The 25343-nt window shown below is 45.8% G+C and overlaps 1 protein-coding gene and 1 pseudogene across 1 annotated transcript in view; both read right to left on the bottom strand.

The window, feature by feature from the left end:
- DAPK2 (death associated protein kinase 2) overlaps positions 1-25343 on the bottom strand; it is a 125311-nt gene that overhangs the window by 77313 nt on the left and 22655 nt on the right. The gene's annotated exons all lie outside the window — the stretch shown is intronic.
- Positions 16521-17656, bottom strand: LOC132489219 (heterogeneous nuclear ribonucleoprotein A1-like; annotated as a pseudogene).

Genomic DNA, 25343 nt, shown 5'->3' with positions numbered 1-25343 from the left:
TGAGAAATATCCCACTATATATACATCTACCACATCTTCTTTATCCATTCACCTGTCGATGGACATTTAGGTTGCTTCCATGTCTTGGCTGTTGTAAATAGTGCTGCTATGAACACTTGGGTGCATGTATCTTTTCAAATTAGAGTTTTCTCCAGATATATGCCCAGGAGTGGGATTGCAGGATCATATGGTAACTCGATTCTTAGTTTTTTAAGACTTTTCACTATTTTAAAAAATAATAATAATAATAATTTCTTTCTATATTCTAGGCACAATTCTAAGATGCATTAATGTGCTCAGTACTCTTACCAACCCTATAAGGGAGGTATTATTACTGCCCCCTGTTTACAGAGGAGGCTACTGGAACACAGAGAGGAGAAGCAATTTTCCAATCACACAGCCAGAAAGGGGCAAAGCTGAAATGTGAACCCAAGGGGAATGGCTCCAGAGCTTTACTCTTAACCTTGACCGCCTCATCAAGAGTGGAGTGAAACTGGTGGGAAACTGATTCGGGGGCCTGGGGAGAGATGATGAGATAGAAAGCGGGATCTTGTTTACTTATAAAGTCAAGCAGGGTCAAGTTTGACCCATCCTTGAACATCACCAGAGTTTGCTGGGAACTTGGCCATGAGAGAGAAATCAACCCAAGTTTCTGCTTACTATTTGTTCCATCCAAAGAAAGGTCATCAGCTGACCCCTGGATGCTCCTTTCTCCCTCAGTCACAGGTGGTTGTTGACTTTTAAGATAGGCCTGAACAGGCAGGGCCCCCATCCTGGGCCCCTGGAGTCACTCATCTACTGCTAGGACGTGTGATCTCAGGAGTCAGATGACCTGGGATCAGTACCAGCTCCCTCAAAATACCTGTCATGTTTGGATAAGTCATAAACTCTCCCAGCCTCAGCTGCCTCTCTGTTAAATGAGGGTAATCCCTGCCTATGTGAGGCTACTGTGAGGCCCAAAGGTGATGATGAAAGTGAATACACTTTGTAAACTGCAAAAGGCCACACAAACACAGGGACTATGTATGAGCTCCATCGGTCTCACACATATACATAGGAGGCAGCTATTTAGTAAGAGCTGAGGAGACTTTGCCCCTTCCCACATCATATCTCTAAAGTGTCATTCCTGGGACTTCCCTGCTGGTGCAGTGGTTAAAAATCCACCTGCCAATGCAGGGGACAGGGGTTCGATCCCTGCTCCGGGAAGATCCCACGTGCCACGGAGCAACTAAGCCCATGAGCCACAACTATCGAGCCTGCGCTCTAGAGCCCGCGACCCACAACTACTGAGCCCACGTGCCACAACTACTGAAGTCCGTGCGCCTAGAGTCCATGCTCCACAACAAGAGAAGCCACCGCAGTGAGAAGCCCATGCACCACAACGAAGAGTAGCCCCCGCTGGCCACAACTAGAAAAAGCTCGTGTGCAGCAACAAAGATCCAACGCAGTCAAAAATAAATTTAAAAAAAATTAAAGGGCTTCCCTGGTAGCGCAGTGGTTAAGAATCCACCTGCCAATGCAGGGGACACGGTTCGAGCCCTGGTCCAGGAAGATCCCACGTGCTGTGGAGCAACTAAGCCCGTGCGCCACAACTACTGAGCGAGCCTGTGCTCTGGAGCCCACAAGCCACAACTACTGAAGCCCGTGCACCTAGAGTCCCTGCTCTGCAACAAGAGAAGCCACTGCAATGAGAAGACCATGCACCACAACGAAGAGTAGCTCCCGCTCTCCACAACTAGAGAAAGCCCACGTGCAGCAACAAAGACCCAATGCAGCCAAAAATAAATTTTAAAAAATAAATAAATTAAATTGAATTAAAAAATATAAAGGCAAGGACTCTTTTTAAAAAACTATAGCCATAGTATTTATTGTACTTTAAAAAAATAAAAATAATCCTTTAATATCATCATCTAGTTGGTGCTAATATTTCCCCTATTGTGTCATAAAGGTTGTTTACAGTTTGTTTCACCAAATCAAAATCCAAATAAGGCCCATACATTGCAATTGATTGATAATGTTTCTTAAGTCTGTTTTAATCTATAGGTTCCTCTCCTTCTCTCCCTCTCTCTCTCTTTTTCTCGCAATTCATTTGCTGAAAATAATAGAGAGATCTTTTGACCTAGAGTTTCCCACAGAGTGGAGTTTGCTGATTGCGCCCCCATAGTGTTGTTTAACATGTTCTGTTGTGCCCTGTATATCCTGTAAATCTGTAGTTGGATGGAGAGGCTTAATCAGATTCAATTTTGAATTTCTGGCAAAACTCCGCAGGTGGTGCTTCCATCAGGAGGTACAGGCAGTCTGGCTGCCTCTCTCTTAGTGATATTAGCAGCTGCTAAGATCAATGCCTAGATTCATTCATTCAATAGGGGGTTCTTTTTGTTTTTTTAATTATCATCATCAAACATGACTTGCCTCATGCTGATACCTTTGCCTGGATGGGACAGCTTTGTTTAGACCAGTAGAGTGTTGAGGATTTTGATCTCCTTAGTGGGAAACAGACTTTCCAAGCTGTTACTGCTGCATGTGCATGGGGGTGTGGGGGGGGTCTCTGCTGCCTGGTTTGGCAGTGGGCTTTCTCACAGGCCCTGGGACCCACACGTAAGTGCACTGAGCACGTGCAGAACCGCCTCCTGAGTCAGCCAGGGACCTGAGCCAAGGATCCTGTGACTCTGAGAGCCGCACCCTCCCTACCACCCTCCCAGCAGCCACAGGTTGTTATTCAGCATCATATTCCTGGCTTCAGGGCCCAAATCAGTGACGACTTCTCTTTCCTTCCTCATTTGAAACATTAATTCCATCTCCTCCCATAGCTCCTTTTAGATGAGCTCTTCAAAACACTCTTACCTAATCCTCTAGCACTTAGGTGAGTAAGGAGAGAGACTAGCAGAGCCCTGCCCTCCAGGCTGGGAAATTGAGCCCAGAGAGCTCAGCTGGTCTACCTGCTGTCCTGCTCTGGCCCAAAGCCTGCACCAAGATCTTGCCTTTCATGGGACAGACACATCTTCTAAGTCCAATACCCACCCCGAGGGACCTTCCTACCTATGGTGCCAGAGAAGCCAGGAGGCTCTGAACAAGGCAGGTATCCATCCAGCTCATAGCAAATCATCCTGCCTAGATTTTAGCAGCAATTGCAAACATTTTGCTCTGTTCTCAGGCTATAGTGTATGAGGCCATATGTTTTGATCATGGGGTTAGTAAATACAGTCACCACAGATATTGGAAACAAGAACAGAAACATTATCCTCCCTTGACCTAAATCCCAGCTGCCGACCCAGGAATACAAGTGCAGCTCAGGGAAGACGTGCACGTGCTGGAGAAAATGGAGAAAGGGAAGCCTGGAACAACCCAGAAGGTGGGAGGACAGCCGTGTGTCCTCCCAAGACGGGAACGGGCGTGGACCAATGTGCCCAGAGTCTCTCATGCTCGAGGCCAACAGAAAACACTGGGAGACAGATGGCCAAGGTGGGGGAGGGAGGGGAATAAAATAAGAAATCATCTAATCCACAAAAGAGGGAAATGAACACAAGCACTGAGTGCAGGAGTAGAACAAGACCTAACACACATAAATCTCAGCCACACGGGCAGAACCAGCCTGCCCAGCATTGCTCTGCTTGCGCCGTCTCCTGGCACCCCATCATGCCCACGAGGGCTTCAGGACCAACCTGCACCGAGTGGTCCCACCCCAGCACACCGGTCCTCCAGCTTTCCCAGGCCAGCCCTGACCCCTCTGCTGCCACGGTGGCACCTGCCACCACGGTCTGTCCCCACTTGAATCTGACACACGTAGCTTTTGCCTGTTTACCAAAAAATAGGTCAGAGTCAGAGAATCAGCCCTTGCCATCAGAGGACACAGCCTTCCAGGCTGACTGGTCAGGCAGCAGGAGACACCAAAGTAATCTCTCCTCCTATTATATCCTGAACTTTACAATATCTGTCAGCCCCTGTCTCCCCGCCCCCAACTAAAGATGCACAGTTCCAGCACCTGTATCAGGACCCTCAAGAGAAGCCACAAGCCCCCCAAAGCAGGACACAGCCAACCACGGAAAGTTGTCTGAAATCCCCAGCACACAATAAAACTCGGCAAAGCTCATGGAACTGTGGAAATAAAGGGAACTTCTCACCATCACCCTCACTTTACAGATGGGGAAGGTGAGGTCCAGCCAAGGGGATGGACCTGCCTGAGACCTCTACTCTCCCGGGGAGTGACAGAGCCAGGGCCAGACAGGTTTCCTGACAGGCATCCCTGTTCTCTTTCCCCTCCCCTCCACCCCACCTCATGTTTCAAACAGCTCAGCCTTGGCGCCTACATGGCAGCTGGGAGAGGAGAGAGCCAAGTCCAGATTACATCAATCTCGCAGGGAGCCAAGATGGAAGTGGTGACTATTCTTCCCTCCCGCCCACAGGTAGCCCAGCTCCAGAAAGCCACTGAATATGCAGGGAGGCTTGAACCTCACTCAGAAAAACCTCCACCAGCTACAGAGGGGGGGGGGAAAGTTACAAGACAGTAGCGGGCCCAACTTCACTTCACCGTGCTCATCACCACACAACCCTTTCTGTATAAGATCCCCTCAGCCTGTAATCTGGCACCCTCAGTTTCCAGGGCCCCAAATCTTCCCTCCACTCTCCTATCACAGCAACCTGTCCCCTGCTCACACCTGCCCAAGATGTCCATCTCCTCCTACTCCAGCCAGGCTTTCCATCCTTGAAGGCCCCCTCCTCCACGAAGCCTTCTCTGCCTCCTGAATGGGCTGCCTCCTCTGATCTCCCAGTCCTGGAGAAAGTTAGCATCAGGAAGGAAGGTAAAGGTACCTTCCTAAAGGGTGTGGGCTTACTCAGCACAGGGTTCCTTCATAACTCAGGGGGGCAGCTCTCTGACAGTTCTCCCAGCAGTTACCTAATTTCTGTGGTTTGACTGTTATGATGAAAAAGGGACCAAGAGTCCTATATTTTGTCACATCAAACAACTTGGGGCATGCAACAGTGTTTGATAGATGTCATTTAGCACTGAATATCAAGAACCACACAACGTAAGGGATTTCCCTGATGGCGCAGTGGTTAAGAATCCACCTGCCAATGCAGGGGACACGGGTTCGATCCCTGCTCTGGGAAGATCCCACATGCCACAGAGCAACTAAGCCCACGTGCCACAACTACTGAGCCTGCGCTCTACAGTCTGCAAGGCACAACTACTGAGCCTGCACTCTAGAGCCAGCACACCACAACTACTGAGCCCGTGAGCCACGACTACTGAGCCTGCGTGCCACAACTACTGAAGTCCACACACCTAGAGCCCATGCTCCGCAACAAGAGAAGCCATCGCAACGAGAAGCCCGCGCACCGCAACGAAGAGTATCCCTCGCTTGCCGCAACTAGAGAAAGCCCACGCCCAGCAACGAAGACCCAACACAGCCAAAAACAAACAAATAAATAAATAAATAAATTTTAAAAATGTTTAAAGAACGACACAACCTAAATGTCCATCAACTGATACATGGATAAATAAAAGGTGCTATATCCATACAATGGAATATTATTTGGTGACTCAAAGGAATGAAGTAGATACATGTTACAACACAGAGCCTTGAAAACATTATGCTAAATGAAAGAAGCCAGTCGTAAAACACCACATAAATATAATTCCATTTATATAAAATGACCAGAATAGGCAAACCCATAGAGACAAAATTCGCAGACTAGTGGTTACCTAGGGTTGGGGGGTGGGGTTGGAGGAAACGGGGAATGACTGTTAGTGTGCATAGGGTTTCTTCTTGGCAGTAATGAAATGTTCTTAAATTGATGGTGGTGATGATGCACAACTCTGGGAATGGAGTAAAAGCCACTGAATTGTACACTATAAATGGATGAATTGCATGGTCAGTGAATTATATCTCTATGTAGAGAGATAAAAAGAGAACCATGAAAATATTCACTCACGTGCTTCCACTGGGTCATATCAACTGTGCCTAAATGTGCAGGTCCTTTATGAAAGGTCCTTTATGGGCCCTGAGTCATATCTCAACACCCTGCACAGTCAGTATTATCACAGAGCAGAAAGTTGAGCCTCAGAGACTTGAAGCCACACAGCTAACTAGCCACAGGTCTGGAACTTAAAATCAGATTATTCTGAGTCCAAGTGCAGGGTTCTTTGGGAATGTAGCCAATGGAGAGACTTCAAAAGAGAAAGCACAGCTCCATAGACAAGGAAAATCTGGAAACAAGCTAAAAATCTTCCACTAAGGAACTGGGTGGTAATTAGCTGTTCCGGTTGCAATGGAAGATGACACAAACATTAAGATGATAAACAGGAGAATCAGGTGGGACATGTTTATAAAATAATGATATGGGAACATGCGCAGATGGTATACGTACAGTTTGATTACAGTTTTCATTTTGTTTAAACACACTTGTGTGGCCAAAAAATAGTAGAGAACACAGAGGCAAAAATGTGCTAGGATGATGAGTAGTTAAGTGAAAACCTCCCTTTTAAAACTTCCTGTGTTGTTTAACAGTAGAAAAGAGAGAGAGAAAATAAACACTCGAATGGACACCCCCAACCAGTACAGCAGAACACTGTGTGAAATAAAATTCATATTTTATGGAAAGACAAGAAAAATTTAAGCATAAAAAATTTTCTCTGCCCTTTGGCCCCTCTCTCCCCTCTAGTGTGCAGTATGTATCCGCATTATGCATTGACCAAACCTCCCCCATCAACAGGAATACCTGCTCAACCATAAAGAGCAACATTCTCCCAGCAACAAGACAACTCCTTAAAAGATAACATTCCTTCTTGATCTTATAAGGGGCCACACTGACACTTAGATCTGGATTGTGTGAACTGTCAATAATACGTCATTGATGTACAGCTCTCTGTCTCAAAAAACTCATGTAACTGTGTTTTGATTTCTAATGGGTGCAAGAGTTCTTAGAGCTTTCTGAGATGCTCTTCCCAGGTTATAACTCTCAATCTGGCTCAAATAAAATTTTCCATTTCTTTCTTAGATCCACTGATTACTTTTTCATCAACAACTGTAATTATCCAATCAGGGGTGAACTGGGAGGGGGAGCGGTCAGCAGTTTCTACCACACGTCACTGGGCTACAGGGTCACCAAGAACATGACAGTCAACGGTGAGGAAAGGGCAGGAACCTCTTCTTAGTCTACAAACGTAAGACCTCCTCTTTGTCAAAAGGAGCACAGGAAAGTCGGCCAGAATTTATTATCACTCCTGATCTTTCCTTAGACATGTTCTTCAAACATATGGACACCAAGGGGGGAAAACAGTGAGGGGTGGTGGTGGTGGGATGAATTGGGAGATTGAGATTGACATATATACACTAATATGTATAAAACAGATAACTAATGAGAACCTGCTGGGGCTTCCCTGGTGGCACAGTGGTTGAGAGTCCGCCTGCCGATGCAGGGGACACGGGTTTGTGCCCCAGGCCGGGAAGATCCCACATGCCGCGGAGCGGCTAGGCCCGTGAGCCATGGCTGCTGAGCCTGCGCGTCTGGAGCCTGTGCTCTGCAACGGGAGAGGCCACAGCAGTGAGAGGCCCACGTACCACAAAAAAAAAAAAAAAAAAAAAGAATCCGCCTGCCAATGCAAGGGACACGGGTTCGAGCCCTGGTCCGGGAAGATCCCACGTGCCGCGGAGCAACTAAGCTCATGAGCCACAACTACTGAGGCTGCGCTCTAGAGCCCGCAAGCCACAACTACTGAACCCAAGTGCCACAACTACGGAAGCCTGCACACCTAGAGCCCAAGCTCCGCAACAAGAGAAGCCACCGCAATGAGAAGTCTGTGCACTGCAACAAAGAGCAGCCCCTGCTCACTGCAACTAGAAGAAAGTCCGCATGCAGCAACGAAAACCTAATGCAGCCAAAAATAAATAAATAAAATAAAATAATATGAAACATTAAGAAAATTTTTTTAAAAAGGACCTGCTGTCTAAAAATAAATAAAATAAAATTCAAAAAAAAAAAAAAGAAATGTTCTTTGTGTCCTGGACATGAGGCTTTCCTCTGTTTCCACCTCTGGTGCACACCTCCATCATAGCATTCAGCACATTTTACTGAAATTCTCTCTCTGTATATTCCTCTTCCTCACTAAATTGTGAGATCCTCCAGCAGAGCCTGTAATCACCCATCCTTGTACCCCCAGGTACCTAATACAATGCTGGACCCCCTGTAGGGCTGCAGTACATACTTTCTGAATGAAATTGACTAGACTCTCTTCATACCCACCCCCCTCTAGAGCTGGACTTTTACAAATAAATACACTTAGCACAACCTCCTGCTCAGCATTCGTGCCCACAGTCCTCCACCTACATTCCCAGCGCACCCCACACATCCCGAGTCCATCTTCCTGAAACATTTATGTCATCACATTCTCTTCTACTCAAGACCTGTCTTCCCCTCCTGTCCAGGCTGTGTGCCTTGGCCAGGTCCCAGGGCCCTTGTACTCTGGCTTCCCAGCAGGGACAACCCAACACACACATTCCCACCTCGGGGCTTCTCCTGTTTGCCCGTTTGCCTATCCTGAGATACCTTCTGCCTAGTCAAATCCTACCTCTCCTTAAGTTCAAGTTCTAACTCCTCCTGGAAGCCTCTGAATGTGTCAGCTTACAAAGATGAGTACACAAAAAAACAATTATCTCTTTGTACCCTTTTCTTTCCTGTGTTTGTGTTTCTCCCACTCTCAAACTAGATTAATCTTCTTAAGGGCAGGGCAATATCTTACACTTCATCAGTGTGACCCACCACACCCACTGTAAAACCAGCACATTGTAGAAGCTCAAGACTTACTGGTGGTTAGGTCTGAAAATCTGAAGCACAGACATAGTTAGTAATGACAACTGTTTTCCGAGTGGTACAGAGGCTGGTTCTAGGCGGGGCACAGCTGGGGCATAGGTAGGAGGGTCTGTAAAAGGGGATTAGAAATGTAAATCTGTGCCACTGAAACTTAAGCTGAGTCCTCTTTAGCACCTAAAGGTATAAACCAATGCTTTTCAAAGTATGCCCCCCAAACCAGCAGCATAAGCATCATCCGGGAACTTGTTAGAAATGCAAATTCTCAGGCCCTACCCCAGATTTCCTGAATCAAAACGCTGGGGATGGGGTCCAACATCTATGGTTTAACAAGCCCTCTAGGGGAATTCCAATATCCACTAACATTTGAGAATCACTAGCATAAACACAGAAGAGAATTATCTTGGTATACCACAAAGTTCCTTCCACCTTTAAGGACTGCCTATGGACATTTTTTTTTTTTGCAGTACGTGGGCCTCTCACTGCTGTGGCCTCTCCCATTGCAGAGCACAGGCTCCGGACACGCAGGATCAGCGGCCATGGCTCACAGGCCCAGCCGCTCTGCGGCATGTGGGATCCTCCCGGACCGGGGCACGAACCCGTGTTCCCTGCATCGGCAGGCGGACTCTCAACCACTGTGCCACCAGGGAAGCCCCTATGGACATAATTTTTAACTCCTGTCTTCCTGTTTACTACTACTACCACCACCAAAATTAAAAACTGCAGTTAGGAAAATTGGCAGGGTACTAAGCAGCTGACAACTGTTGTTGTTATTAGTATTACCACTATTACTACCAGTACTAACAACAGTTATCAACTGCTTAGTACTCTCTGCTCATCTTCCTAACTACAGTTCTCAGGAGCCAGAGGTTGAGTGGAGGATAAAATCTATGAGGCGTTGGGTACAGGCATTCTTGACCCTTTCAGTATGACGATGTTCCCCACTTGGCTCTCAGTCTTAAACCAGTGGTTTCTCACCACTCCTAACCACAGAGGCCACCCTCAGGCAAAGGCTCCGCCTGCCTGCCTTCTCAATCATCTTTATTTTCAGTTTGTACTTTAATCATTCTAATCTCCTACAGGAGGTCTCTAATATGTATAAAATAGATAACTAATGAAAACCTGCTGTATAGCACAGGGAACTCCATTTCGCTGTACAGTAGAAACTAACACAACATTGTAAAACAACTATACCCCAATTTAAAAAAAAAGAAAAGAAAAGAAACTGTCCTCGGGATAAATGAGGCAGGTTACAGTGGAGGAAACATAGGAGGAGGTCTGGCTCTAATTATAGCTTTGCACCTTCAGCTGTGTGACCATGGGCAGCTGGTCATCTCCCATCTGTACACTCTCTTTTCCCTACCTGTAAAGTTAGAGAGTGAAGATGATCTCAAAAATTCCACCTACAGGGCTTCCCTGGTGGCGCAGTGGTTGAGAGTCCGCCTGCCGATCTGGGGACACGGGTTCGTGCCCCGGTCTGGGAAGATGCCACATGCCGTGGAGCAGCTAGGCCTATGAGCCATGGCTGTTAAGCCTGCACATCCGGAGCCTGTGCTCCGCAATGGGAGAGGCCACAACAATGAGAGGCCCGCGTACTGCAAAAAAAAAAAAAAAAAAAAAAAAAAAAAAAAAAAAAAATTCCACCTACAAACGTGCGTTTAGGAGAAAAATAACATTACAGCCTCATGGACACTTGAAGTCAGGGCTGTGGATGATGGAAATATCCAGTAGAGCACTGTCCAATGCAGTAGCCACTAGCCTTATGTGAATCCTGAGCACTTGAAATGTGGCTACCATGACTGAGCAACCTATTGTAACTTTATTTAATTTTAATTACTTTACATTTAGACTTAAGTAGTCCCACGTGGCCGCTGGCTACTGCAGTGCACAGAGCAGCTCTAAGTGAATTCATGAAATGCAAGCCCTTTAGAACGAAGTGAAAAGAAAAAAACTAACTTCACTTTCCAGTTTTAAAATGCTTACATTTTTTAAAATTTTATTTTATTTTTTTAATACAGCAGGTCCTTATTATTTATCTATTTTATACATATTAGTGCATATATGTCAATCCCAATCTCCCAATTCATCCCACCACCCCCCAGCTTTACCCCCTTGGTGTCCATACATTTGCTCTCTACATCTGTGTCTCTATTTCTGCCTTGCAAACAGGTTCATCTGTACCATTTTTCTAGATTCCACATATATGCGTTTTTATACGATATTTGTTTTTCTCTTTCTGACTTATTTCACGTTGTATGACAATCTCTAGGTCCATCTACATCTCTACAAATGACCCAATTTCGTTCCTTTTTATGGTTGAGTAATATTCCATTGTATATATGTACCACATCTTCTTTATCCATTCGTCTGTCGATGGACATTTAGGTTGCTTCCATGTCCTGGCTATTGTAAACAGTGCTGCAATGAACACTGGGGTGCATGTGTCTCTTTGAATTATGGTTTTCTCTGGGTATGTGCCCAGGAGTGGGATTGCTGGGTCACATGGTAATTCTATCTTTAGTTTTTTAAAGCATCTCCATACTGTTCTCCATAGTGGCTGTATCAATTTACATCCCCACCAACAGTGCAAGAGTGTTCCCTTTTCTCCACCCTCTACAGCACTTGTTGTTCGTAGATTTTTAGATGATGGATATTCTGACTGGTGTGAGGTGATACCTCATTGTAGTCTTGATTTGCATTTGTCTAATAATTAGTGATGTTGCGCATCTTTTCATGTGCCTCTTGGTCATTTGTATGTCTTCCTTGGAGAAATGTCTATTTAGGTCTTCTACCCATTTTTTGATTGGGTTGTTTGTAAAATGCTTTCATTTAAATGGTAGGAACTCTGAGCACTCCTTGAAGTAGTCCCAGGAAGCAGAGTCCCTCTTCCTGAGTCCTCATCCCAGCCTTGCTACCAGCCAGCTTTGTGGGGAGCTAGGACTCCCTTCATCAACCTTAGCTCAATCTTACCTCTCTGTGCCCCAGTTCCTTCTGTAAAGTGCAAACCAGCCACTCTGACTTCCTCACGCAACTGTGAGGACACATGGCAAAGCTGTACCTCAAGGAACTTAAAAGTGCCAGCCTTTTTCACAGCAAAGGAAACCATCAACACAACAAAAAGACAGCGTACGGAATGGGAGAAAATACTTGCAAATGATTTGACTGATAAGGAGTTAATATCCAAAATACATAAAAAGCTCATACAACTCTCTCTCTCTCTCTCTCTCTCTCTCTCTCTCTCTCTATATATATATATATATATATATATATACACCTATTAAAAATGGGCAAAAGACCTGAATAGACATTTTTTTCAGTTGGCCAACAGGTACATGAAAAGATGCTCAATACTGCTAATCATCAAAGAAATGCATATCAAAGCCACAGTGAGATATCACCTCACACCTGTCAGAATGACTAGCATCAAAAAGTCTATAAATAACAAATGTTGGTGAGGATGTGGAGAAAAGGGAACGCTCATATACTGTTGGTGGGAATGTAAACTGGTGTAGCCACTATGGAGAACAGTATGGAGGGTCCTCAAAAAAAAAAACAACTAAAAACAGAACTATAGATCCAGCAATTCTACTCCTAGGTGTATATACAATGAAAACAGAAACACTAATTCGAAAAGTTACATGCACCCCAAAGTTCATACATAGCAGCGTTATTTATAATAGCCAATACATAGAAGCAACCTATGTGTCCGTCGACAGATGAACAAATAAAGAAGATGTGGTATATATATATACAATGGAATATTACTCAGCCATAAAAAAGAGTGAAATAATACCATTTGCAGCAACATGGATGGATCTAGAGATTATCATATTAATTGAAGTCAGACAGAGAAAGACAAATATCATATGACATCACTTATATGTGGAATCTAAAGAAATGATACAAAGGAACTTATTTACAAAACAGAAACAGACTTACAGACATAGAAAACAAATTTATGGTTACCAAAGGGGAAGGTGGGGAGGGATAAATTAGGAGTTTGGAATTAACAGATATACAAACTACTATATATAAAATAGATAAACAAGAAGGGTCTACTGCATAGCACAAGGAACTATATTCAATATCCTGTAATAAACTATAATGGAAAAGAATTTGAAAAAGAATATATATATACACACACACATATATATAACTGAATCATTTTGCTGTACACCAGAAACTAACACAACATTGTATATCAACTATACTTCAATAAAATAAAATAAAATACAAAGAAAAATGAAATTTTGCTATTTGCAAAAACATGGATGGACTTGGAGGGTATTATGCTTAGTGAAATAAGTCAGACAGAGAAAGACAAATATTGTATGTTATCACTTATACATGGAACCTAAAAAATAAAACAAACAAGTGAATATAATAAAACAGAAAGAGAGTCACAGACATAGAGAACAAACTGGTGGTCACCACTGAGGAGAGGGAAGGGAAAAGGGATAAAATAGGAATAGGGGATTAAGAGGTATAAACTACTATGTATAAAAGAAATAAGCTACAAGAATATATTGTACAGCACAGGGAATATAGCCAATATTTTATAACTTTAAATTGAGAATAATCTAAAAAATATTGAATCACTATGTTATACACCTGAAACTAATATAGTACTATAAATCAACTATATGTCAGTTAAGAAAAAAAAAAAAAAGAAAGAAAAGTGTCAGCAAACACGTTACTGTCATCACCCAGCACTGCTATAGTGACCTTCCTGAAGCCTCAGTAAATGACCCTTTAACCACTGGGAGGCTGAGGAGAGGGTACTGATACCGTGGTCAGGGGCAAGTGTAAGGGAGAAAGTTTCAGGCAGCCCATAATTCAAACATTCATCAAACATGCGACAAAATATTCTACATGGCTTACATGCATTCAATAAATGTGATAAATCGATCAGCCAACAATTGCACTTTCCAGAATTTATCTAACAATTGTACTGGTATGAGTGTGGCACTGGAGTTTGTCTTTTTTACTGCAGAATCCTCAGTGTCTAGGACCATACTTGGCAGATAGAAGGTGAGTAAATGAGGTATGCAGATGTATATACAAGGATGCGCGTTGTAGTAACCACCTCAATGTCACCGGTTAAATTCATTATGGTCCATCCATAGTTGATCTATGCAGCTGTTAAAAAGAACATCTCACACACACACATACACACACACACACGGATCTGGGAAAATGCACAAGATTAAAAAATCAAATTGCAGAACAACATTCTGATCCCATCTACATGCACAGTCTGATCCAATCTACATTTAAAAAAATATAGAACGTGCATATGTATGGCTGTGTATGCACAGACAGTTTCTGGAAGGATATATGGAAACTTAATAATGGTCCCTTCTGAGGCCTGGGGCTAGAAAGATTCAGGAGGATGGGGAAGGAAACTTTTCAGTGCACTATTTGATTTTTTTTTTTTATCCACTAGTTTTCTTTTTCAACTATTAAAGTTAACCTGATCATGTCACCTGGCCGATAAATATATTCCCCGAGGAAATGAGAGGGCAATGTTTACAATGTAATGTAATTGGGGAAAACAGGATATAAATTGTATCTCCAGTGTCATCATAATGGCAAACAGACAAAAAGAAAGCACAGAAGCAAAATCATTTTTAGACCCTATAAGGCCTGAGGCCCCTGCCACCCCTACCCCCAGACGATCCACAAGGTGGCAACCAAATCACTGAGGAGACAAATCACTTCCACAGCCAGAGTGCAGGAAGCAGTCACAGTGACACTGCCAACGTCCTGAGGAGTGAGACCAGTCCTACCCCTCATTCTGAGGGAATACAGAGTGGAGTGAGCCCGCCTCAACTCTGCCTCAGGGCTGAGACCTTGTCCTTCCTTGTCCTTCCTTACCGAGATTTTAGACATTAAGTGAGTCTGTGTGATCTTGAAAGGCAGAAACTGGCAGCTTAAAGGACACTAGGTGCCTTTAAGACTTAGTAATTGGGCAGAAAGGAGAAACCAGGCATAGGGCTTCCCAGCAGCTGAGATGTCTCTGATTTCCTTGCAGCAGCTCTATGGAAGCATATCCCTTAAGAAAACAGAAGTGTCCGCTGGGAAAAGGGGCAAGAAAAAGTAAAGAACCTAAGGGCTGGAAGGCCTTGAGATAGCAGCTAGCCCAGCGCTTGCATTGCTAGGAAAGGAACTGAGGCCCAGATAAGAATGCATTCCTTCCACAACAACTGCAGACCCAGGAAGGGGGGCGCTGTCGAGTGACCAGAGTTATAAGTTTCCTGGCGGCAACTGGGAAAGCAAGCTAGGTTTGAGAAATTATCCATTCTGGAAAAATACAGTTGTCTGCACATGACATGGAAGCCACAGGAAACAAAGGTCCAGTCCCTGTACGTGTTCCTACCTCACATGAATAAATCATGATACCATCGTGAGCGGGTAGAGATCTCCCGCTTCAGGACTAATTAGTCATTGCACTTAACAAATCCCAACCTTCTTTGGGTGTGACTGGCAGCTTTGCCAGAAAGAAACACCTTCCAGCCAGGGTTCTGAGCCGGAGGCTTGGCTGCCTGAGTCCTCCCTGGAGGTGCAGTGACTCTGGTCAAGTGTTCATTTACTTCCTTTTCCTCTAACCAAGGGCTCCAAGATGGCCTTCCCGCATCCCAGAGCACCTGACCCTTGGGAAGTGGGGTTATCTCCAAGACTGCTTACAGAGAAAAGTGTGATCCGTCCTGCAGTCTGGTGCTCTAGTGCTACCTGAGGAGACAGCAGGGCTGCGGGCAGAGGTGGAGGAGTGAGTACCTCCGACCCTCCCCCAGGCATGGGGGGAAAACTTCCTGCCGCATCACACACCATCCTTCAGAGACCTGAGGGCTGTTGGGACAATCATCCAACGTTCAATCTAAAAGCGAGCTTTGAAAGTATCTAACAGTCCAACACTCTGGTTTCCAGAGGAAGAAATGAGAACACAGGAAGTGAGTGACTTGTTCAAAGCCACCAGATAATTTAGGAACAAATCACCCCCTCCTGGGTTTTCGTTTCTTCTTCTGGAAAACCCGTGTTGGATTATTAAATACTCTCGAAGGTCCCTTTCAGGTTGAACACTGTGTGATTGCCCCAACAGCTCTCAAGTCTCTGAAGGAGACTTCAGGTCCTGGGCGAGGCCGGGAGCCCAAAACACTTTCCTACGCCAGGTGAGCAGCCAGTGGTATTTACCAACAGGTACTGAATATTTACCAAAGACCACAGGCAAGGTACCACGGGGGAGTTGACGTCTAACTGAAAAAACAGATCTGATCCCTCAGAAAAGTCAAGACCATTAAATAAAAACAAGATGTGCCACCTTTGAGGAAGGAGAGAGAAATTACCAGACAAGCAAGGGGCATGGAGAAAGGAAGCGTCCTAAGAGGAGGTGGGCAGGAAGGGATGAGGTGATGTGGGCAGAAGAGCAGAGCAGGACCCTGCAGGGTGGTGAGGTGGCAGGAGAGGGCACCACATGGCCAGGGACCTGTGCCAGCTGACGTCTGGCAGGAGACCACAGCCTGGCTGACCCACGGGGCCCTGCCCTGCCAAGGACACCCTCTCTCCTGCCTATGCCATGCAGGACAAGGACAACATGTCCCAGGTGGGAATTACTGCTCCGAAGTTCAAAAGCAGCTAACCCCAGGGCTCTATGAGCTCTTCTTTTTTTTTTTTTTTTCCCAAGTTAAATGCATTTTATTTTTAAAAAGTCCATTCTCAAAATTGAATGATTAATTCAAGCTGCACAGCAGTTAATGACTACTGCATGGCAGTGAAAATGAAGTGCACAGTGGCTCAGATAAAGGTCCTCATAAGGACGCTCCTTTTAGCCATGAGCTTGAACTGGAATTTTGTTTTTTAAGAGTTGATAAGCCTGTAGTAGCACACTCCTCCCTGGCAGTAATCAAAACCTTCTGCCACTGCCATAGCTACTGCTGCTGCTGGAACCACCATTGCTTGGTTTCGGGGTTTGGCAACGTATAGGCCTCCACCACCATAGGGGCCAGAACTTCTGCCTCCAAAGTTTCCTCCTTTCATGGGTCCAAAATTGGAAGACTGATTGTTGTAACTGCCCAAATCACTGTAGCTTCCACCACCTCCAAAAGTGCTTCCATCATTACCAAATCCACTAGAGCCATCCCCACGGCCACCATATCCCCCACCATTGCGGCCGCCACCAAAGCCACCTCGACCACTGAAGTTTCCTCCACGACCACCACCAAAGTTTCCAGAACCACTTCGACCTCTTTGGCTGGATGAGGCACCAGCCATCTCTTGCTTAGATAGGGCTTTCCTTACTTCACAGTTGTGGCCGTTCACAGTGTGGTATTTCTGCATGACAATCTTGTCTACAGAGTCATGGTCCTCAAAGGTTACGAAAGCAAAGCCTCTTTTTGCCACTGCCTCGATCAGTCATGATTTCAATCACTTCAATTTTCCCAAACTGTTCAAAATAATCTCTTAGGTGATGTTCTTCAGTGTCTTCTTTCATGCCACCAACAGAAATCTCTTTCACAGTGAAGTGGGCACCAGGTGTTTGAGAATCTTCTCTTGAGACGGCCCTCTTTGGTTCCACCACTCTTCCCTCCACCTCGTGTGGCCTTGCCTTCATGGCTGCATCCACCTCCTCCACAGTGGCATATGTGACAAACCCGAAGCCTCTGGAGCGTTTGGTGTTTGGATCCCTCGTTACCACACAATCTGTGAGCGCTCCCCACTGCTCACAATGGCTCCTCAGACTCTCATCGGTTGTTTCAAAGCTCAAACCTCCGATGAAGAGCTTCTGCAGCTGTTCGGGCTCTTTGGGTGACTCTGACTTAGACGTGACGGCAGTGGAGGCGGGGGGAGACATCAACGATACTTACTCGGCAGCGTCCACGGGCAGAAAGGCTCTATGAGCTCTTTATTTTTTTATTTTATTTATTTATTTATTTTTGGCTGTGTTGGGTCTTCGTTTCTGTGCGAGGGCTTTCTCTAGTTGTGGCAAGCGGGGGCCACTCTTCATCGCAGTGCGCGGGCCTCTCACTATTGCGGCCTCTCCCGTTGCGGAGCACAGGCTCCAGACGCGCAGGCTCAGTAGTTGTGGCTCACGGGCCTAGTTGCTCCGCGGCATGTGGGATCTTCCCAGACCAGGGCTCAAACCCATGTCCCTTGCATTAGCAGGCAGATTCTCAACCACTGCGCCACCAGGGAAGCCCTCTATGAGCTCTTAATACGGGGTCCTCCCACTGCTGGTCTACGGGGGGCCAAGACCCACTTGACCATAAGGCTCAGGGGGCTGCTTGAGGAGGAGTGGCAGCTGCATTGGCACAGGGCCCAGCCTTCAGTGATGGCACTGACCCCAGAGGTCTCAGGCAGCTCCAGGAGGAAAAAGGGGAGGCAGGTGTCACAGGTCAAAGAGTGGCCCCTCAGAAAAGATATGTCCATGTCCTAATCCCCAGAACCTGTGAATGTGACCTTCTGTAGAAAAGGGGTCTTTGGGGATGTAATGTACTGAGGATCCTGAGATGAGATCACCCTGGATTACCTGAGAGGGCCCTAAATCCAATAACAGGTGTCCTTATAAGAATGAGGTAGGGGACTTCCCTGGTGGCGCAGTGGTTGAGAGTCCACCTGCTGATTCAGGGGACACGGGTTCATGCCCCGGTCCGGGAAGATCCCACATGCCGCGGAGCAGCTGGGCCCGTGAGCCATGGCCGCTGAGTCTGCGCGTCCGGAGCCTGTGCTCCGCAATGGGAGAGGCCACAGCAGTGAGAGGCCCACGTACTGCAAAAAAAAAAAAAGAAGGAAGCAGAGGGAGATTAGACAGAAGAGGAGGACACACAGAGACACACGGGGGAGAAGGGAATGTGAAGACAGAGGGAGAGATTGGAGTGATGCATCTACAAGCCAAGGAATGCCAAGGACGAGCAGGAACCACCAGAATCGAGGTGAGAGGCATGGAGCCCATCCTCCCTCAGAGCCTCCAGAAGGAACCAACTCTATCAACACCTTGATTTCAGACTTTTGGTCTCCACATCTGTGAGAGAATATATGTCTGTTGTTTTAAATCACCTGGTTTGAGGTAATTTATTATGGCAGCCCCAGGAAATTAATACAGTAGGAAAGAGGGATGGGGAAGCAGGCTGGGGGTTTCAGGAGTTCTGGGAAAAGATGTCACTCATCTTTGTGTAACAGGGTCGTAAGGCCTGTGGCAGTGGAACCTTCCCAGCAGGGTATCTGAGGGAGACAAAACAACCTGTGACTTCTGAGGACTTCAAGCCAGCTGGATGGAGGAGCCATGAAGAGGATGCCTACCCCACCTTGCCCCGTCCTGCTCTCCCATCAGGCACAGCTGCCACCAGCGGGGCTCACAGCCTCTTAAAGATTCTCTACCCAGAGCTGTGGTCCTGTCTGCCCACACAAGGCCCCTCCACACCTTACCCTCTTTATCCATGAGTATTCCAAAAGTAACAGGCACCATCCTTCTCCAGCAAGTTTCTCACAGCTCATTTTCTTAGAGAGGCAGAGTAGTTCAGGGGAAAGTGTGCTGGCTTTGGAGTCAAACAGACCTGACTTTTAATCCCACGTTGACTTGGGATAAAGTGATTGACCTGAGTCTCAGTTTTCCCATCTGTAAAGTGGGGTAACTAGGACAATTAGAAATAGTGCAGGTAAAATGTCTATGATCTGCTACACAACAGGAGCACAATAAATGATAGCAATTGTCATCACCATTATTTACACGACTAACAGAGTTTTTCTGGAACATTGGCCTGAGCCTGCCTTGTCCTCATTGTTGTGGTGGAAACAAAGAGATCTACAACCTGGGGGCTGTCCTCCAGGGCCCTCACTCAGCAGAGAGTTGCTGAGTACCTGCTGTGTTCCCTCTTCTTACTCGCCTTCATATCCTTCCTTCGCCAGTCACTAGCTGTGACCTCAGTCCCCTATGTAACTCCCATAGGGATGCAATACATATTTGTTTTGTGAATAAGGAATAAATGGTGTTGAGTGAGTCACCCAACCTCTTGAAATGTCCGTTTTCTCATCTGTAAAGTGGGGCTAACAGCAGCTACCCACCCTGCTGCCTTACAGGGCAATTGCACAGACCATTAAATAGAAACAGCAGCCATGGAAGGCCACAGGGGCAAAGCCTACACAAAGCCCCAAATTGCACCTTGAAGGTTGCCTCATCTTCTACAGAGGCTGGCTCTGCTGGGCCCGGGACAGTCTTGGGTTGCTTGCATCTCCCTGTGCCTAGGGAGCCTGCATTCCAACACAATGGCAGGTCCACGTCATAAACTGGACGCGAACCTCCCTGCCTTTCCTGGTCTGGAGTCAGAAAACCTTGGTTCAACTTCTGATGCTGCTTCTTCCTAGCTGTGTGACCAGGTCACTTAAGGTCTCTGAGCCCTCATTTTCTCTTCTGTAAAATAGGGTTAATTGTCCCTGCCTATCTAGAAATGTAGCCACAAGAATTGAATGAGATAAGGTATGTGAATGTTCTTCACAAACTGTAAAGTTCTACACACATGTAGGTGATTATTACGATTATCATGTCAAAAAACAGATACTCACATTGGTGTGAGCCTCAGAGAAACCCAGACTCCTGGGCCAGAAGGAGAATACAGATGCCACTACTCCTTTCAATTTTGGTAACTTTGAAGGCTTCTCCATCAAATTTCAAAATCCTATATGGTTTTGCCAGGAAACCAAATATGTTCTAGCCACAACCCTGGAGAACCACAAGATAAGCCATTTCCATAACGGGTGCTGCTGGGCTTCAATCAACTCAGCTGCTTGGGCCCAAAACATAGTTTTTTAAAAACACCACATACCACAATTCAGCCCCTCCCCCAAAACTCACATCCTTTCTCCTAAGAAAACAAAATAAGTGGAAACCAACTTTAACCGATGAACTCCAACTCTGAGGCATTCATTCTCAGAAGGCAAGCCTTCCCGGGTGAAGGGGGCAGATGAAGCATTCTCCAGGTAGGTTACGGTAGAGAGATTTCCAGAGGAGCTGGGCGAGGAAGTGAGGCTCCTGGCCAGTCCCAAGGGCTGTGAGGACAGGATCTTTGGGCCCAAAGAGGCAATTGGTCAGACTCAGAAATTAGCTCTAGCAAGCCAGCTAAAAAGCTAAACCACCATGAGACTCTTTTACTGGTTGTTTTAATTAACCAGGTACAAAGTAGGCCTACAGACCAATTTCTCCTCCTCCACAGGCCCTGACTATGCAGCCCCAAACTTCAACTGCCCCCAAACAAATGACCTCCCCCATCGCACAAGGGATGATGAGGATGAAGGGCCGTTTGGACTGGCCAGAAGGAACCTCAAAGAAGGCTCACCTGTCCCATGGTTCTTGTGGCCCCAGTGGCCCCACTGGGTGGCCCCAGGGCCGAGGAGGGCAGATGGACCCAGTCCTGGGGTCAGGGCTGGCACACAAGGATGCTACCTGTAGCTACTTGCTGATGATTTATGCTTGGGGCTGCGTCTTCCTCCAAAGACCCTCAGTCCTGGATGGAGACTGCATGCATCTTGTTAGCTCAGGCTCCCTTTGCAGGTGTCTGTGCTCTCCTGTAAAACCCTAAATTGCTTGAGAGGCAGCCTGGCAGGGTGGGAAGAGCAAATGCTTTGCAGTCAGGCAGATGTGGTTTGAATCCAGAGCCTGCTGCTGATGGGCTCTGAAGTTTTGGGAGGTGACTCTTCTAGCTCTGCTTTCCTCATCCCTAAAAGGTAGCTAATACCTATCACACAAAGTTTTATAAGGATTAGTAATATGTGGAAGGTTCCTGGCATATGGTTGGTGCTTAATCAGTGATAATTATTATTATTAATATAATGGCACTCCCACCCTTGCCCTCCATATTCTAAGGCCTAGTACCTCCTCCATACCTGGCTCCTGCTACCTTACCAGAACCACTGGAACCACTTACCGGAGTGCCCTGTGCTCAGACCTGCTCAGTTCTGGGCCAAGCAGGGCCTGGTCACTGTAGAATACAGGGCTGGCAAACAGAAAGCACTCAAAGCAGTGTTTGTTTACATAGAAAAAAACAAATCCTGCTATCTCAAGTGACTGGAATTTTTTCCTACCACATTCTGCTTTCATGGGTACAAATCAATACATAAACACACTTAGAGCAGGGTTTATTCTGAAGAGTACCTTCTCTCATATGGAGTTTTCTTGTTTCTTTGAGAGCTATGTTACCATACAATGTCCAGTAGGCAAAACACAAAGATCTGAGGTACATAGAAGATTCTGAAAGTTCCTTCAAACTCTTCAAAGAAGGGTATTTTATTTCTAATACACTACCTTTTTCTGATTATAAGTAATGTGATTGTCGTAGACAGTGTGAAAAATAGTTTTTAATTACTGGCAGTTTCACCATCTCTAGAGAATGTCACAGTGAATGTTTTGGTGTATTTCCTTACAGTCTTTTTTCTCTATCCTTCAAGAATGTAAGTATCCATTCATTTAAAAATGAACGATGAACCAGCAGGCCAGCCTATGCCAACGGGACAGCAGCCGTGGATCAGCCGTGAAGGCTCCCTTGTCCTATTTTCAGCTCTCCCCAGCCCTAAACAATGATACACCAATGATACGCCCGCAGATTGCGTAACTACATCTTGTCTTATCAGGGCTTGGTGAACTTCTACCCTTTGAGTGAGTTAACACAGTCATCTCTGCTTTCCATTTTTGTGCCACAGAGTCAATATTTACTAGCCGTGTTGCTAAAACAGGCCCTGGGCACAGCCTCGATGCCAAGCATCCCTGTCTAATCTCAGCAACAGCAGTCTCAGTGGCACCGGAGGCTTTACTGTGCCATGGCCCTTGGTGACTCCTGCCCTGGTGAGTAGGTGGCCTCTGACCCAGCAAGGATGCTTCACATGATCATAAAGTCACAGAAGGCTAGTGCTGGAAGGCACTTAAACATTAGAGATGGGAAACCAAGATCCCCTGGGGAGGGAAAGGATTTGCCTAAGCACATGCAGCTGCAGAACCAAAGCCAGGACGCCTTTACTCCCACACCAGTTCTCACTGCACGGTCTTTCTGAATGCAATGACATGGAGAAAGAGCTGGGGTGGCAGTGGGGGACAGAACCCATTTCATCAGGACTCGAAATTGGGCAAGTGCTGCTCCAAGATCGTCAGTTTCACAGAAGGGTCTTCCCAAGACTGCCCTAGTCTCTTACAGTGATGATTCAGGTGATCATGGCACCATCAATTCTCTTGCCTCTTGCTAGAATTCATTCATTCATTCACTCATTCATCTATTCGTATGACAAATCTTTATGGAGCCCAGTCATGGGATGGCATTACTGGCTTCAACAAAGCAGTGTCACTTGGCCCACCTTTTCTGGAAGGATCTCTTTGCAGCTGTCAAAAGAGACAGACACTAAATAACAAGGTCAGGTCCTACTGTATAGCATAGGGAGCTATATTCAATATCCTGTAATAAACCATAATGGAAAAGAATAAGAAAAAGAATATGTTATATATACATATAACTGAATCAGTTTCCTGTACACCAGGAACTAACAGAACATTATAAATCAACTATACTTTAATTTAAAAAAAGAGAGACAGACCCATCACGTAGCCCCAAGGAAGTCTGAGGCTGAAAGGAGTGAAATGTAGGAGAATCACATTTTGGGGGTAGATCTCTGACAGCAGGCCTCTGAAGAAAGTCCCTACTCTCAAGAGCACCTCAGGTACTAACAGCAACAAGTCAAAAGTGAAAGGGTAGGTGACTTGGTGTGATATCAAATACCTGTAGTGTTTCCGTGGAGTAGTAGAAAGAGGAAGCACCAGGAGCGAGGAGACCTGCAATCAGGTTCCACTTGCACCACCAAAATGCTGCATGACCCAGAAAGGGAAAGTGTCTCGCCCAAAGTCACAAAGCATATTGACAGCTAAAGTGGGACTTGAATCAAGGTCTTTAAGTCCATGGTTGATGGCTCAGATGCCACAGATGAATCTTTGCATTTCTCTTACCCTCAGACAGCCCCAAGAAAGCCACAACCATGACCTGGAACTTCCACGGCATCTCTTCAGTTGAGATTGGTCGCTGCCCACAAGGGGAAGCTCTGGCATCTTCTCTATCTGGGACTAGATACCCCGTTGGGGTTCGCAGAACCAGGCTCAGCCACTTCCTGGAGAAGCAGGAGCAGGACAGAGGCCACAAGGCTAACACCAGTGCAGGAAGAAGCTGTGATGTGCGGCAGTGCTGGCACATGAAAGGGGAGAACAAGTGAGCATTCTGTACAGCTGCTGGGATGTCAAACAGCTCTGCACACTTGGCCTGTTCCCCTGCTCCACCCCCTCCAGGCAAGAAAACAAAGAAGGTCGTGTGAACAAGACTGTGATGAAAATAATGCCACTGCATTTCTACCTTCTCCTGGGCTTGGAAACACAAACTCAAGCCCTCAGGGGCGCAGTGCTGGCTGAGTACAATTTATGGTTACACCAGCCCCTGTGTTTATTGAGCACCTACTATGGATCCAGCTCTATGCTAGAGGTGGTGGGAACACTGAGAATGATAAACCTTGGCCTCTGCCTACAAGGGGCTCACAGTTTGGCTCAGAATACAGAATGAACTTCCAGAAAACCTTCTGCTTCAGAACAATTATGTATGCGGCAGAGATTGTAAGGGCTATGGATGCTGGAAGCTGGATAGATGGCTGAAGCTGGGGGAAATATCCATGGGAAGGCTTCAGAAGGATAGGAGGGATTTTCACTGGACTTGAGGGCTGAGTACAACTAGTAGAAGAAAGGAAGGAAGATGAGAGAGAAGGTGCTCAGAAGGAGGAAAAGAACATATCATTAAAAGGCTTGGATGTGGAATCTAAAAAATGACACAAATGAACTTATTTACAAAACAGAAACAGACTCACAGACTTAGAAAACAAACTTATGGCTACCAAAGGGGAAAGGTGGAGGTTGGGATTAACATAAACACACTACTAAACATAAAAGAGATAACTAACAAGGACCTGTTGTATAGCACAGGGAACTCTACTCAATACTCTGTAATGACCTATATGGGAAAAAATCTAAAAAAGAGTGGATATATGTATATGTATAACTGATTCACTTTTCTGTACACCCGAAACTAACACAACATTGTAAATCAACTATACTCCAATAAAAAAAAATTTTTTTTAAAGCCTTGGACAGTGCAGCTGGAGTGAGAAAGGTTAGGAAGTATAGAGAGGTAAGTTTGGACAGGTAGAGTGGGCAAAGTAATGGGCTAAATTAGCCACATCCTTCAGTTTAATCTGCCAGCCACTTATTCCTGACTCTGTATCAGACAAACTATAGGGACGATGAGGCTTAGACACTAGCCTTGAAGCACCTACCCTGCAAAGAGGAAACTAAGGTGGCAACAAAAAGGGAAGGTAAACACATTAGAGACATATTCCTATGGGCCTAGAGTACACCATCCAAATGCTGGTTAACATCAGCAGGGGTCAGCTAATCTTGGCAATGCTATAGGCTTTTGGGCAATCTCGCCGAGAGAAAAGAAATGTACAACATTGTTATTGTTAAATGAGCACCT

This window comes from Mesoplodon densirostris, chromosome 4 (genome assembly GCF_025265405.1).
Source record: "Mesoplodon densirostris isolate mMesDen1 chromosome 4, mMesDen1 primary haplotype, whole genome shotgun sequence".
Lineage (NCBI taxonomy): Eukaryota > Metazoa > Chordata > Mammalia > Artiodactyla > Ziphiidae > Mesoplodon > Mesoplodon densirostris.
This window is presented reverse-complemented; position numbering and strand designations above follow the sequence as displayed.